Source organism: Nesoenas mayeri (assembly GCF_963082525.1).
Source record: "Nesoenas mayeri genome assembly, chromosome: 1".
In the NCBI taxonomy this organism is placed as follows: domain Eukaryota; kingdom Metazoa; phylum Chordata; class Aves; order Columbiformes; family Columbidae; genus Nesoenas; species Nesoenas mayeri.
The window spans coordinates 92,085,277-92,098,135 of record NC_137541.1 but is presented as its reverse complement, the minus strand read 5'-3'; positions in this window follow the sequence as shown (position 1 = coordinate 92,098,135).

Genomic DNA, 12,859 nt, shown 5'->3' with positions numbered 1-12,859 from the left:
TTTTTGAAGCTCTGTGTAGCACAAGGCACATAAGTAAGGGAAGAATCAGTTCCTAGGATTTATGTGACTGAATCAGCTTTTAAATTTTTCTTCATGGGCCCAAGACTTATAAAATGTAGAGACAAAACATTTATCACACATTGCTAAATAGAAGCAGAATTAGAGACTTCTTCATGAGTGCTGGCAGTGAGCATGCAGTGAAGGACTGGATTTGAAATACAGTCACAGGATAATAATTGGTAATATTTTCTGAAAGAAAAATGCATGGGTTTCAAAGTAAGTTGAAATTAAAAAAAAATAAAAAAAACTGAAGAAAATTAAAATAAAGCACTTAAGGTGTAAAGAACACTTCTTATCTGCCACAATCTATTGTGAAATGCAGCATGCTGAATAGAATAGCTGTATCTTCAGTTGCTTAGTTCATTCAGAATCTTTATTTTCTTCAGTTTCAGGTTCCTCTAAATCAGATACTGTTCTTGAATTTAAGTCACTAAAATCCATTTGCAGACACTGTCTGTGTGGGGACAGCTTTTTATAACATATTCCTCTTGACATTTCTCTTCAGCTTCATTCTGCCACTGGAGAGTGGGGGGTGAGGAGGCTGGGGTGAGGGGAAGACATCTCCGAAATGCTTCTGAAAATACAGAACCACTTCTTAGAACTTTAGATGATGACCAAAAGCTTTGCACCAACCACCCTCAATTTTCTCTTAGTATCATGTCATGTTCCTTGCCCACTATTTGAGCATGCTCAGCATAAAAGATTAAATCTCACTGATGCTTGGGGAAAAAAAAGAAACTCAATTTTGCTTTTCTTTTCTATTAGGAGCAGAGAGTTTTAAGACACATTTAGTTTTCTCTCCTGTCAAAAGCTGATTTGTACTGTAAGTGGCCTCTGTTGCAAGCATCCTATACTCCCTGTACATATGTATACATAGCAGTGTATAATTCTTCATTATGGAGTAGAGATACTAGAATTCGTGTGGCCATCTTCCTGTACAGGACTTGCATAGGTTGTCGACATCAAGCAAAATGCAAATACTCATAAAATGACATGCCGTATTATTGGTTTTGTATCTTTAAATATAGTTTCCATTTTATTTATTTCTGTTAACATATCTAGTTTTGTGCTGTTACTTAGCATTCGATAAGCAATGTATAGATGTGATTTGATTGGCAATATGTATTTACTTTACTTGTATTTCAAAGCATTACTTACTCATTTAGATTATATATTGTGCAATTGTAGATGGCCTCTTACTAATGTAAAATGATTTGTAGTGGAAACATTTATATTTTTATAATAAACATAATGAAAGTATTTTTTACATACTGGAATACTGAGGTGATTGCTTGGAGGACAAAGTAAATTTATTTGATTAGAGAAGTGTGATAAAATTGTAATTAAATATGGATAAATTCTGAGTGTTAAAGCATGGGTTCAGAGTGAAAGCTAGATATTACCTATATTATCTATTAAAAGAAACCGATAGTGCAGGTTGTAACTAGACAGACCAGCATTTGTGCTAAACTGACTTACATCAGTCAAAGACTTTACTCTCTCCATGGATACAGGAAAAAATTGTCTCTTACAGTCTGCCTATGGGATATTGCAAAAGCTGACATTTATTTTAGTTGTGTCAAGTACTTCCAAACTTTTGCTTTTTTTCCTCCCTTGCCAGTGGACCTCTTTTCATCTTATTGCTATGTTGAATCCAGTAAAAGATGTACTTTTCAACAAAATAAAAATTCCCACCACTTACTGTAATTTAACCCCATGATAATTTCTTGCCTCTGAGTATCTGTATTAGATAGTATTTTGCTCCTGTTTCATTATGTCCCTACCAAGTTGTTCCCATATGCTTCACTGAATTATGTTGTCTTTGAAAATGCCAACATACAACTCAACTTTGCATCTCAGGAATTACCTTCCTAGAAAAAACAGGAGTGGTTTAAATGTTCACTAGTTACTTTTGAGGACTAAAGATAATGGAATCTTTCTGTACTATGAATGATTTTGCATGCTTTTGTATATTACTGTGCTTACTGGTGCAAAATAATGAATGATATACCTGTCCTGGAGTCTGTAAGTTGATAAACATTATGGACGTGGATGTAGCATATATATATATATATATTTGGTATTTTGTCTTGGTATCTTCAATAGAAAGAGGAATCACTGAAAAGACCTACCCAGAATTGGATTTATCCACTTTTTCTTGATACCATCAGTATGCCCTATGTTGTGTTGCAGTGGCTACATATGGTGTCATTTTAGCTTCTATTGGGTGGGGTTTGTTGCTATACCTGAACAGCAGGAAAGCATCTCTGTTGGTTGAATCTATGCAGTGTGCAAACTATTTACATTGTGAGTAGGTTTCACTTCAGCAGTTGTGTTACTCTGACGCGCATCTGTCCCTTCAGCCTTACTGGTACGTTGTATTTGCTTTATAACTCAAAGAGAGATTAATGCTTTTGTAACTATTGTGTTTGTTTTAAAAGGGTATAAATACCCACAGCCAGTTCTGGAACGGCAGCAGAACACATTCACATGAAGAACAGCAGAACAAGCAAATGCCTTGCAGCCCACCACTATGTCTCCATTCAGATCTCAAGGGATAAATTGCTGATAATTAGTTCCACAAATTTGGATATGCCTATTTTTCAGTAATGTCCAAGTGACATTTTTCCACTTTGCATCCCTGCTTAAGGACGATACCCAGACCTAGATATCTTTACCAATAAAAGCCTAAGCTGTGCCAAGGGGAATCAGACAATTACTTATGCTGTCTCACATGTGCCACTGCTGTTAATTCAGACAAGTATCCATACTATTGACTTCCATTTATTTTCTGAGCATCTATAATTCCTCAGATAATTTCCAAACCATCACTACTGGGTCATTAATTCCTCATATATGTGCATGCCCTCACTTCCTTTTTCAGTCCTCAGTCCAATTTTTCACATGTTTCTTGATGAATTTTGCTTTCCTAATTTAAAAACATTTCTCCTATAAATATTTCTGCCATGATTCATTCACACGTATAAACATGCACATACTCATTATACTGGTTACTAATGCAAATGGTGAACAGTATAAAACATGAAGGACAGCCTTCTCTTTACTGCTTTGTTGTGCTTTTCAGATGGCAAGAGAACCTCTGACAAATGAAGAGTACTCAGTACACAATATTTTTCAGTTCACTCTGCTTTCACATTAAAATTATTTCATAATAGCCCATATTTCCCTAGTTAGCTCATAAGAATGTCATATGGGACAGCACCAGAAGTCTTACTAAAGACAAGATATATCACATCTACTAGTTATCAGATTAACTAGACTGGTTTGACGTGATTTGTTTATTCTTGACAAATCTTAATTGGTTTCTTAAGACCTTGTAATCCTCCAGCTGCTTAGAAATTTATTTTGTGGTATATATATATATATATATATTTCTTTGTATTTGAGGTTAGCATACCTACTCCATAATTGCCTAGCTACGCTTTTCTCCCTTTTTTTAAAGGTCAGGATGATCTTTGCTCTTCTCCACTTGCCTGGACTCCATGACTTTTCCAAGAGAATAGCCAGTGGCTCTCCCTTGGTGCAGTCCCTTAAGCTGCAATAGTAAATAACAGACTCTGCAAACCTGAATGTGTTGATCACTTGTTCTGATTCCCAGTATTCCTAATAAAATATAATACATATGGGCAAATGTTTTTAGTGCATGCCCAGTTTTTCAGTATATGTCCTGAATTTTTGCAAGCAAGCAACTACTAAGGGTCACCATTAAAGAAGCATGGAGTAACATCTGTTTGGTTAGCAAATTTCATTTTTTACTTTTAATTAGATTGAAGAACTGTGGTTCATCGCTACTGTATGACTTTGAAGCTGGATGATAAGGTCAAGTATCCTACAAAGGTAGTTGAGTTTCACTGTCTGGGATCATTGGAAATCTTTTAATTCACTCTGCTGCTATCTACACAAGGGGGAAAATATGCTTTATCTCCACTGCTCTTCCATCCAGTTTATCCTAATATTATTAGAAAGCTTGATTTTTAAATCTCTTCAGTAAAGTAAGCCACTTGAGTTTACCCACCATGGATTTGTAATTAATACTGAGTTTAGTTTCCAACCCTTTCAAAGGTTTATGTTTGCAAGAGAGTGTGAAATAACCAGAGCTTGATATTCTTAATATTTGGGGATTTAGAGAAGCAGATGTTGAGCTTATATCTGAACTGATTTATTGCTAAGCCATGATACGTAGCAGAAATTTCAGTTTCAGCAACAATAGAGCATGTCTGGGTGTAAAGCAGCAGATATGAGGTCTCAGACACCCACAGATATCACCATCCTGTGTGTGTAAGGTGCTTGTGAGTCACTAATAAATATTACATATCCTTCCGAGAAGAAACTGTGCTGTAGCTATATATTGAAGCTGCTTCTACATTGGCAGAGTACCTGTCACTCCATGTTGCTGAGCAGCCCTGTGTGCCATGAAGGCATCACCTCCAATGCCTCAGCCAAAGCAGCATCTGCCTTAGGTGGACCATGGCCCTTACCCCAAAATGCTGCACAAGCCCCAGCCCAGCCCTCCCCACTTGAAAATGAAGTGTTTAGTCTTGCTGTATTCACATGAACACAGAGTATAACATTTAATTTCAAGGTGCCAAACTGAAATGAAGCCAGAAAAAAAAAAAAAAATATATATATATATGTTAAAAACTACTTGTTTGAATGAAAAACAAAATGGAAGTTTAGCAGCTTCAAGCCATAGTCTGACCAGGGATTCAAATAAGCATCTCTGAGGCTAGTTTTCCTGTCATCTCCTGCTCCCCACACAGCAGAAATGAGCCCTTGGATGTAGTTTACAGCTTGAAGCAATTTATTTTTGCAGGGTGGTTCACTCTTTACACTTTCATTACCCTCAGAGCTCCCATCTTCCCTTATGCAGTTCAACAGGCCCCGAAATCAGGGTCAAATAATGAAATTTTCATGTCTCAAAGCACCCCTTCCTCCTGCAGACTTTCCTTGTTACCCACCATCCCCTACCATGCCCATCAAGCATCATTCTGAGCCTCTCCTCCCTGGGCTGGTGACAGGGTGTCCCATCCACTGTTGTTTATAGCCCAACCTACCGGTGAACCCAAAAGTTAGGATGAGAGATGACTAAAGCAATATTTCAAAAGTTGCTCAATTAGTTGCTTGCCTTGGTGCACTTTCCATTTCTGATCTCTTGCCATACAAGTTTAACTTTGTGGAGTCCTGCTAGACTGATTTTTTTTTCCCCATAAATCAGGTTCAGTGTAGACATTTTCTCCCCCTTAGGATTTAAAGTGGTGGAATAATAATTTTAGCTACAGAACACTTTATTTTTATTTATTTATTTATTTATTTTTTTAATTACAGGTTATGTTTAAAGCAAACAATAAAAATAAAATTAAAAAAAAATACAGCACCCAAAATCCACCCTAAAATCCAGGTTACTGAGAGGGGTAGTACCTCTCAGGCTCATCTTTTGGACATTAAATAGTTACCTCCCTCACAGACTGGTAAAGTGTTCTCTCCATCTTTTGCTTGGTATCTGGGTGGCTTTTTGCACAGCTAGCTGGATGCATGCTAGTGGGTTTGGTCACTGCTAAAACATGCAGCTTTCCCTCAGGCTGGTTGTCAGCTAATCAACAGTAATGATTCCCTGCTTTTAGTATGCCCCTTTAAAGTTGCATCACCTCTTATTATTTTACTATTTGTAATCTCTTTCCTTCACTCTCATAAAGTTTTTGTTTGGGGCTTTACTGGTGAACTAATCCACAATTCCCAGTTGTATATACTTCTTTAAAAAAAAAGTTATGCCTCATTAACTGAGTTAATACTTGCCTAATTGTAATAGCAATGCAATAAAATTCAATCCCTACAACAATGTGATACTGTAACTTCCTTTACTCTAACTGATGGAGCACTGGGCTACCTGCCAAGGAAGTCAAATGGCAATAGGAAACAATATGAACAAATAAAATCTCTTTCTGAGGTTTAGATATAGAAGTTTTCTCAGGGTTTTTGGGGTGGTGGTTTTGTTGTTATTGTTTTTGGGGGGTTGTCTGGTTTTTTTTTAATCGTCTGTCATTACTTGATTCGTTTTTCTTTCTCCCTGTTCCCAGCTTTCATTCTGTCATTATGCATGTAGGACATGAGCAAGAATTGTCCCACAGAGAAATACTTTTTTCTGCTCCTTTTTACCTCTTCCTCGTATGTAAGGTGTCCCCTTCATGTAATATAAGCAATTAAAAAAACTTAACACAAAACCAAAAAAACCTACACCAAACCACAACAACAACAACAAAACCCCACAAACAGACAAAAACATCAAAACCACCAAAAATGCCTATGTGAACACTTACCACCATGGACTAGATAAAGAACTGTAACTAAGCCAAAGAAATAGATTCCTTCAAACAAATATAAAATGATACAAAATCACACAGAGAAATCAGATTGAAGCAAACCCCTGTCCCTGACACCAGCCAACAGAGTTTGTAAATTTCCTGATGCTTATGCTCCAAGCTGGCCAGGTAAGTGGTCCCATCCTCAAGCAGGAGAAGACACTCTGAAGCATAGGGCTGAAGAAATCAGAGATGTTTAAGTCTTCACAGCCAAAACTAGAGTGTATTCTTTCTTCTTTCTCCTGTGGTTTCTGCTTGCTGTATCCTCTGCTGAAGAAGTACCATAGCTGGCTAAGCTATGCATTTGTACTGAGAAAAGATATTTAACAGCACCCACATGCTGCCTGGGTCCTCCATGGTAACACTGCTGAAGATAAAGTTGCCTTATGCTAGATGATGACCTAGGTCTACCTTTTATAGACCAGGCTCTGTTACCTCAGCTGGTTTTTTTTTTTTTCAACATAAAACTTAGGAACATTATGGATACAAGTAGCTCTGTGGCTTATTCTCTTTGGCTGCCGCAATATCTAATGCTGTCTGGTTTTTAAGCGCTCTCAGTCTGAAGTGCATTCTAGGCAAAGCTGCAAAAAACTGACCATATGTATCTAGTCTGGTTTTGACTATGGGAAGCACAACAGCTTTACATCCTCCCCCGCAATCTACCTGCTTCAGTGACATGCCCGTTTTCACTGGTATCTGTTAGGTTCCTTTGTAGAGGAACCTTTCTCCCAGTATTCCATCCTTGGCCCAAACATTTAAGTTTAGTATAGACACTTGCTAGCTGGAACAGCTCACATGGCTAGAATGTGGTCATGGATGTCTATGTCCTTCTCAGGAAAGACAGGCCAACCAGGCATGGCAGTGGAGTTGCACTTTACGTGAGAGAGCAACTACAAGGTATTGAGTACTGTCCTGGGCGGATGATGAGCGAGTTGAGAGTGTATGGGTCAGGATCAAGGGGCAGGCTGGCAGGGGCGATACTGTTGTGGGTGTCTATTACAGGCCACCAGATCAGGCTGAGGAAGTTGATGAGGCCTTCTATGGGCAGCCTCACAGTCACAGGCCCTGGTTGTAGTGGGGGATTTTAACTTCTCTGATGTTTGACACTAGTCAGCCAGCCACAGTCCAGGAGGTTCCTCCAGTGCGTTGATGATAACTTCCTCATGCAGATGGTGGATGAGCCAACTAAAAGAGAAGCACTACTGGATCTCATCCTCACTAACAAGGAGGGTCTGGTTAAAGCGATAAAGGCTGAGGGCTGCCTTGGCTGCAGTGACCATGAGATGGTGGAGGTCAGGATCTTGTGTGGCAGGAACAGCATAGCAAGCAGAATCGCAACCCTGGACTTTAGCAGGGCAACCTTTGGCCTTTTCAAACAATTGCTAGGGGAAATCCCGTGGGACAGGGTACTTGAAGGTAAAGGGGCCCAAGATAGTTTGTTAGCACTCAGGGACTGCTTCTTCCAAGCTCAAGATCAGAGCATCCCGACACGTAGGAAGTCAAGGAAGGGAGCCAGGAGACCTGCACGTTTAAATGGGGAACTCCTGGGCAAACTCAAGTGGAAGAGGAGAGTTAATAGATCATGGAAAGAGGGGCTGGCCACTTGGGAAGAATATAAGGCTGCTGTCAGAGGGTGTAGGGAGAAAACTAGGAAAGCTAAGGCCTCCTTAGAATTAAACCTGGTGAGAGGGGTCAAGGACAACAGAAAGAGCTTCTTCAAATACAAGGCAGATAAAACTAACACTAGAGGCAATGTAGGCCCATTGATGAATGGGGTGGGTGCCCTGGTGACAGAAGATACAGACAAGGCACAGTTACTGAACGCCTTCTTTGTCTACTCTGCCGGAGGCTGTTCTGAGGAGCTCCGTGCCTCTGAGGCCCCAGAGGAAGGCAGGACAATGGAGGAGTTTGCCTTAGTTGATGAGGGCTGGGTTAGGGACCAATTAAGCAATCTGAACATCCATAAATTCATGGGTCCTGATGGGATGCAGCCGCGGGTGCTGAGGGAGCTGGCTGAGGTCATTGCTAGACCACTCTCCATCATCTTTGCCAAGTCTTGGGAAACGGGAGAGGTGCCTGAGGACTGGAGGAAAGCAAATGTCACTCCAGTCTTCAAAAATGGCAAGAAGGAGGACCCAGGTAACTATAGACCGGTCAGCCTCACCTCCATCCCTGGAAAGGTGATGGAACAACTTATCCTTGGTGCCACCTAAAGGTATATCAAGGATAAGATTAGGAGTAGTCAACATGGCTTCCCAAGGGGTAATCATGCTTCAACAACCTCATAGCCTTTTATGAGGACATAACGAGATAGATGAATGATGGAAAAGCAGTGGATGTGGTCTATCTTTATTTTAGCAAAGCATTTGACACGGTCTCCCACAGCATCCTCGCAGCTAAACTGAGGAAGTGTGGTCTGGACGATCGGGTAGTGAGGTGGACCATGAACTGGCTGAAGGAAAGAAGTCAGAGAGTTGTGGTCAATGGGGCATAGTTTAGTTGGAAGCCTGTATCTAGTGGAGTGCCTCAAGGGCCGGTATTGAGACGAGTACTATTCAATATAATCATCAATGACTTGAATGAGGGAATAGAGTGCACTGTCAGCAAGTTTACTGATGACACCAAACTGGGAGGAGTGGCTGACACACCAGAAGGCTGTGCTGCCATCCAGCGAGACCTGGACAGGCTGGAGAGTTGGGCAGGGAAAAATTTAATGAAACATAACAAGGGCAAGTGTAGAGTCCTGCATCTGGGTAGGAACAACCCCAAGTTCCAGTATAAGTTGGGGAATGACCTATTAGAGAGCAGTGTAGGGGAAAGGGACCTGGGGATCCTGGTGGACAGCAGGATGAGCGCTGTGCCCTTGTGGCCAGGAAGGCCAATGGCATCCGGGGGTGTATTAGAAGGGGGGTGGTTAGTAGGTCGAGAGAGGTTCTCCTTTCTCTCTACTCTGCCCTGGTGAGACCACATCTGGAATATTGTGTCCAGTTCTGGGCCCCTCAGTTCCAGAAGGACAGGGAACTGCTGGAGAGAGTCCGGTGCAGAGCCACAAAGATGATGGAGGGAGTGGAACACCTCCCGTGTGAGGAAAGTCTGAGGGAGCTGGGTCTGTTTAACTTGGAGAAAAAGAGATTGAGGGTTGACCTCTTTCATGTTTATAAATATGTAAAGGGTGAGTGTTAGGAGGATGAAATCGGGCTCTTCTTGGTGACAACCAATGATAGGACAAGGGGCAATGGGTACAAACTGGAACACAGGAGATTCCACTTAAATTTGAGAAGAAATTTCTTCTCAGTGAGGGTGACAGAGCACCGGAACAGGCTGCCCAGGGGGGTTGTGGAGTCTCCTACTCTGGAGACATTCAAAAGCTGCCTGGACACATTCCTGTGTAACCTTGTCTAGGTGTTCATGCCCCAGCGGGGGGATTGGACTAGATGATCTTTTGAGGTCCCTTCCAATCCCTAACATTCTGTGATTCTGCGATTATATGGCCTTCTAATGAGATCATATAAGGATTTTGGCTATAGTCTTTTGTTGCGAAGTGCCTGCTAGAGAAGCACTAAAATTGCAGTTGAAATACTTCTCTACCCTCAAAACAAAGGATTCCTGGGTTGTAGAACATACTGCACCACAAGAAAGGATGCTGTTCAAAACAAAACAGAACAAATGTTTCCTGTTTTGTGAGAAACTAGTGGAAAAGTCAGCTTGAAATATTGTCTTTCTGAACTTACTGAAGAAATCTGAAATTCAGATCAGTTGCTTTCTTAGTCCATGTCCTTGGTGTCCTTGGCACAGAGCCAAATGAGTCAATGGTCAAAAATGTCTTAGCAGCTTGCCCAAAAGGAAACTTTCAAAACCAACTGATTACCTGTATGCTATCATCTTATCAACAGATATGACTTATTTCTCCAAGTAACTGTTCTTGTCACACTGTAAACCATGTTGAGTTTGCTATGATCATTCTGTCCATGTGCAAATGGTCTGAGTTAGTGTGATACTGAAACTATAATTTCTTAAGTATTTATCCAATAAAAAAAATGGCATGGACTTGGATCACTAGACACATGAAATGCACTTAATGTTTTAGGCTAAATGTTAGCTCTGTATCTTGAGGGAGACATAGCCACTACCATATTGAGAAAAACTATATCTTCCAGTACAAAAGAATCTGAAAAAGCTCAGGAGAGTTGTCAGAAATTTCATCTACAGCGTGTGAAGAACTGATTAATTTTCCAACGGGAGGGTGAGGAAAAAAAAGGCCTGGTTGAGTACCTGAAATACCAAGCTCAGTAAAATCAGAGGCTGAAGTAGAGGACTCAGGGGAAGAATTCCTGTTTCCTTCATTTAGCCTGAGCTGAGTGTGGACACAGGGCTAAAGTTACCGCTCTCTCCAGAGATGCTGTTCAGGGTCTTGCATGTGGAACAGGAACGGTGCATTATAAATCTCTTTGCTGAGCATAAGATTGTGAGATTCTTGGAAGAAAAATATATCAACTCTTGTGTCATTTAGGGGTTGTGGCTTTTCCAACCTTTCAATAATTGCCTAGCACTTTGCATTTGTGAGAAAGCAGAATGAGATGTCTTAAAAGTAGGTTCTGCATATTGTAAAAGTCCAAGTGCAACTTGTAGAAACACCCATGAGACTTATTGCTGCCATTATGAGCTTAAAGTAATGTGCACATATTTTTCTTTTTAGACCATGCACACTTTAACCAACCCTCAGAGCTAAAAAGAAGAAAGGCAGGGAAAGTCCTGTTAAATGTGGAGAATTTTTTTTTCTGTTTTGATCTTCCTGGGTCAGACACACCAATGTGTGTCATGACTTTGGCTCAGCTGAAGGTGAGGACTCCTGTTGGCTGGTGATGCATTACAGCCACCATGTTCATGGCATCATGTACCATAGTGCCACAGCCTCCAGGGGTCTGTCTGAAGGCCATGGTTTCACTGTTGCAGCTGGGATTTCCAAGTAGCAGTGAGGGATCGGACTTCATTCAGGCTGCAGCCTTGGGAGCCCAGCATCAGGACTCCCTGTTTACCAGCACCTGGCACAACAACTTACCAGTCCTCAGTGGGGCACAGTCAGTTTTGGCAAGGCCAAGTAATGAACCATGGTAGAATTCTTTACTAAGGAAAATGCACATCATTTGAATCTCATCAGATTTAATTCTCTGTGTACACTGATTGTTGTGCCTCAGCAATAGAGGAGAGCCAAGTTAGCGTGGATTTTGTTAAAAACCTCAGTAGCTTTGGTTCTTGTTGGTTTTGTCATTGCACTTGGAAAGATCTAGGGCCTACTTTGTAACTACATAACTGGAAACTTTCTTCCTTTGGTTCAAACTTCTTAACGTGCCTTAAGTCAGGTTTATGCTGAGGGTGGGAATTATTAAATCACACCAAACAGAAAAACAAATACAATGATGGGTGTAGTGGTTGAATAATTCAGTTGTTTTCATTTGGACACAAGCTATGCTTCAAAATCAGCAGGAAAAGCAGTTATGAAGCCTCTGTCACTGACATCTTTTAAGAAAGTGATACACTGGGATCTCACAGAAATCATTTGATGTACCTGAGACATGGCCCGAGGCAGAAAAGCTCTCAGTCTTTTCAGCTTCAGGTTGCATGATTCCCCCACAATCATACAGCACTTCCCACTCTTAAACTTGGAAAGTCCTTGAACTAAAGGACAAATATCTTCAGTCCCATTTCTCTGGTATCCCAGGCACAGATGGATGACAAGACTTGCTGAAAGTGTCTCAGGTGGACATTAATATTGCTGATGCCGGAATCAGGACTGATTCCCACCCATTATGGTCCCTCTGCCACCAGTTTCTTGGCCTTGTGTTGTATTGTTACAAAATGCTGGCATTCCATAGTAGTTGCAAAGTGGGGGAAAACCAAAATTGCAAATTGCTCTCCTGCTGCTCCTCAGTCCTTCGCTTGTCTCTCACTTTCCCTCAGCCCTCCATCCTCACCGTTTTAGTAATGAGAGAAGAACCTGCGCAATCTGTTAAGTGAGAGAACAACTCGTCTGAGCACAATTTCCTCTTCTCTGTTGTTGAATATAACTTCCCTTGGGTAGGTGAAAATTTTGGCAGTCTGTACAAAGACTAGCAGAGACTGAAGCAGAAGTTGTAATAGAGCTGTTATGACTTGACAGCCCTGTTCTGTAATACACTGGGGGATTTTATTACAAGTCAATTTTAGCTTCAAGAAATTTAAGAGTATGGCATCTGCTTGTATGATTTTTTTTTTATGTTTAATAAATGAAATTGCAGTAGATTTTAACATGGAGACTATGGCTGTAACAGGACTGATGACAATAAAAACTAAAATCAATCAAACAACTTGATTTTGTTGGCAAGTTTTTGCTCTGTAAGTGCATGTAAATGGTTTTGCAGCTCTAATAATTTCACACACATTTC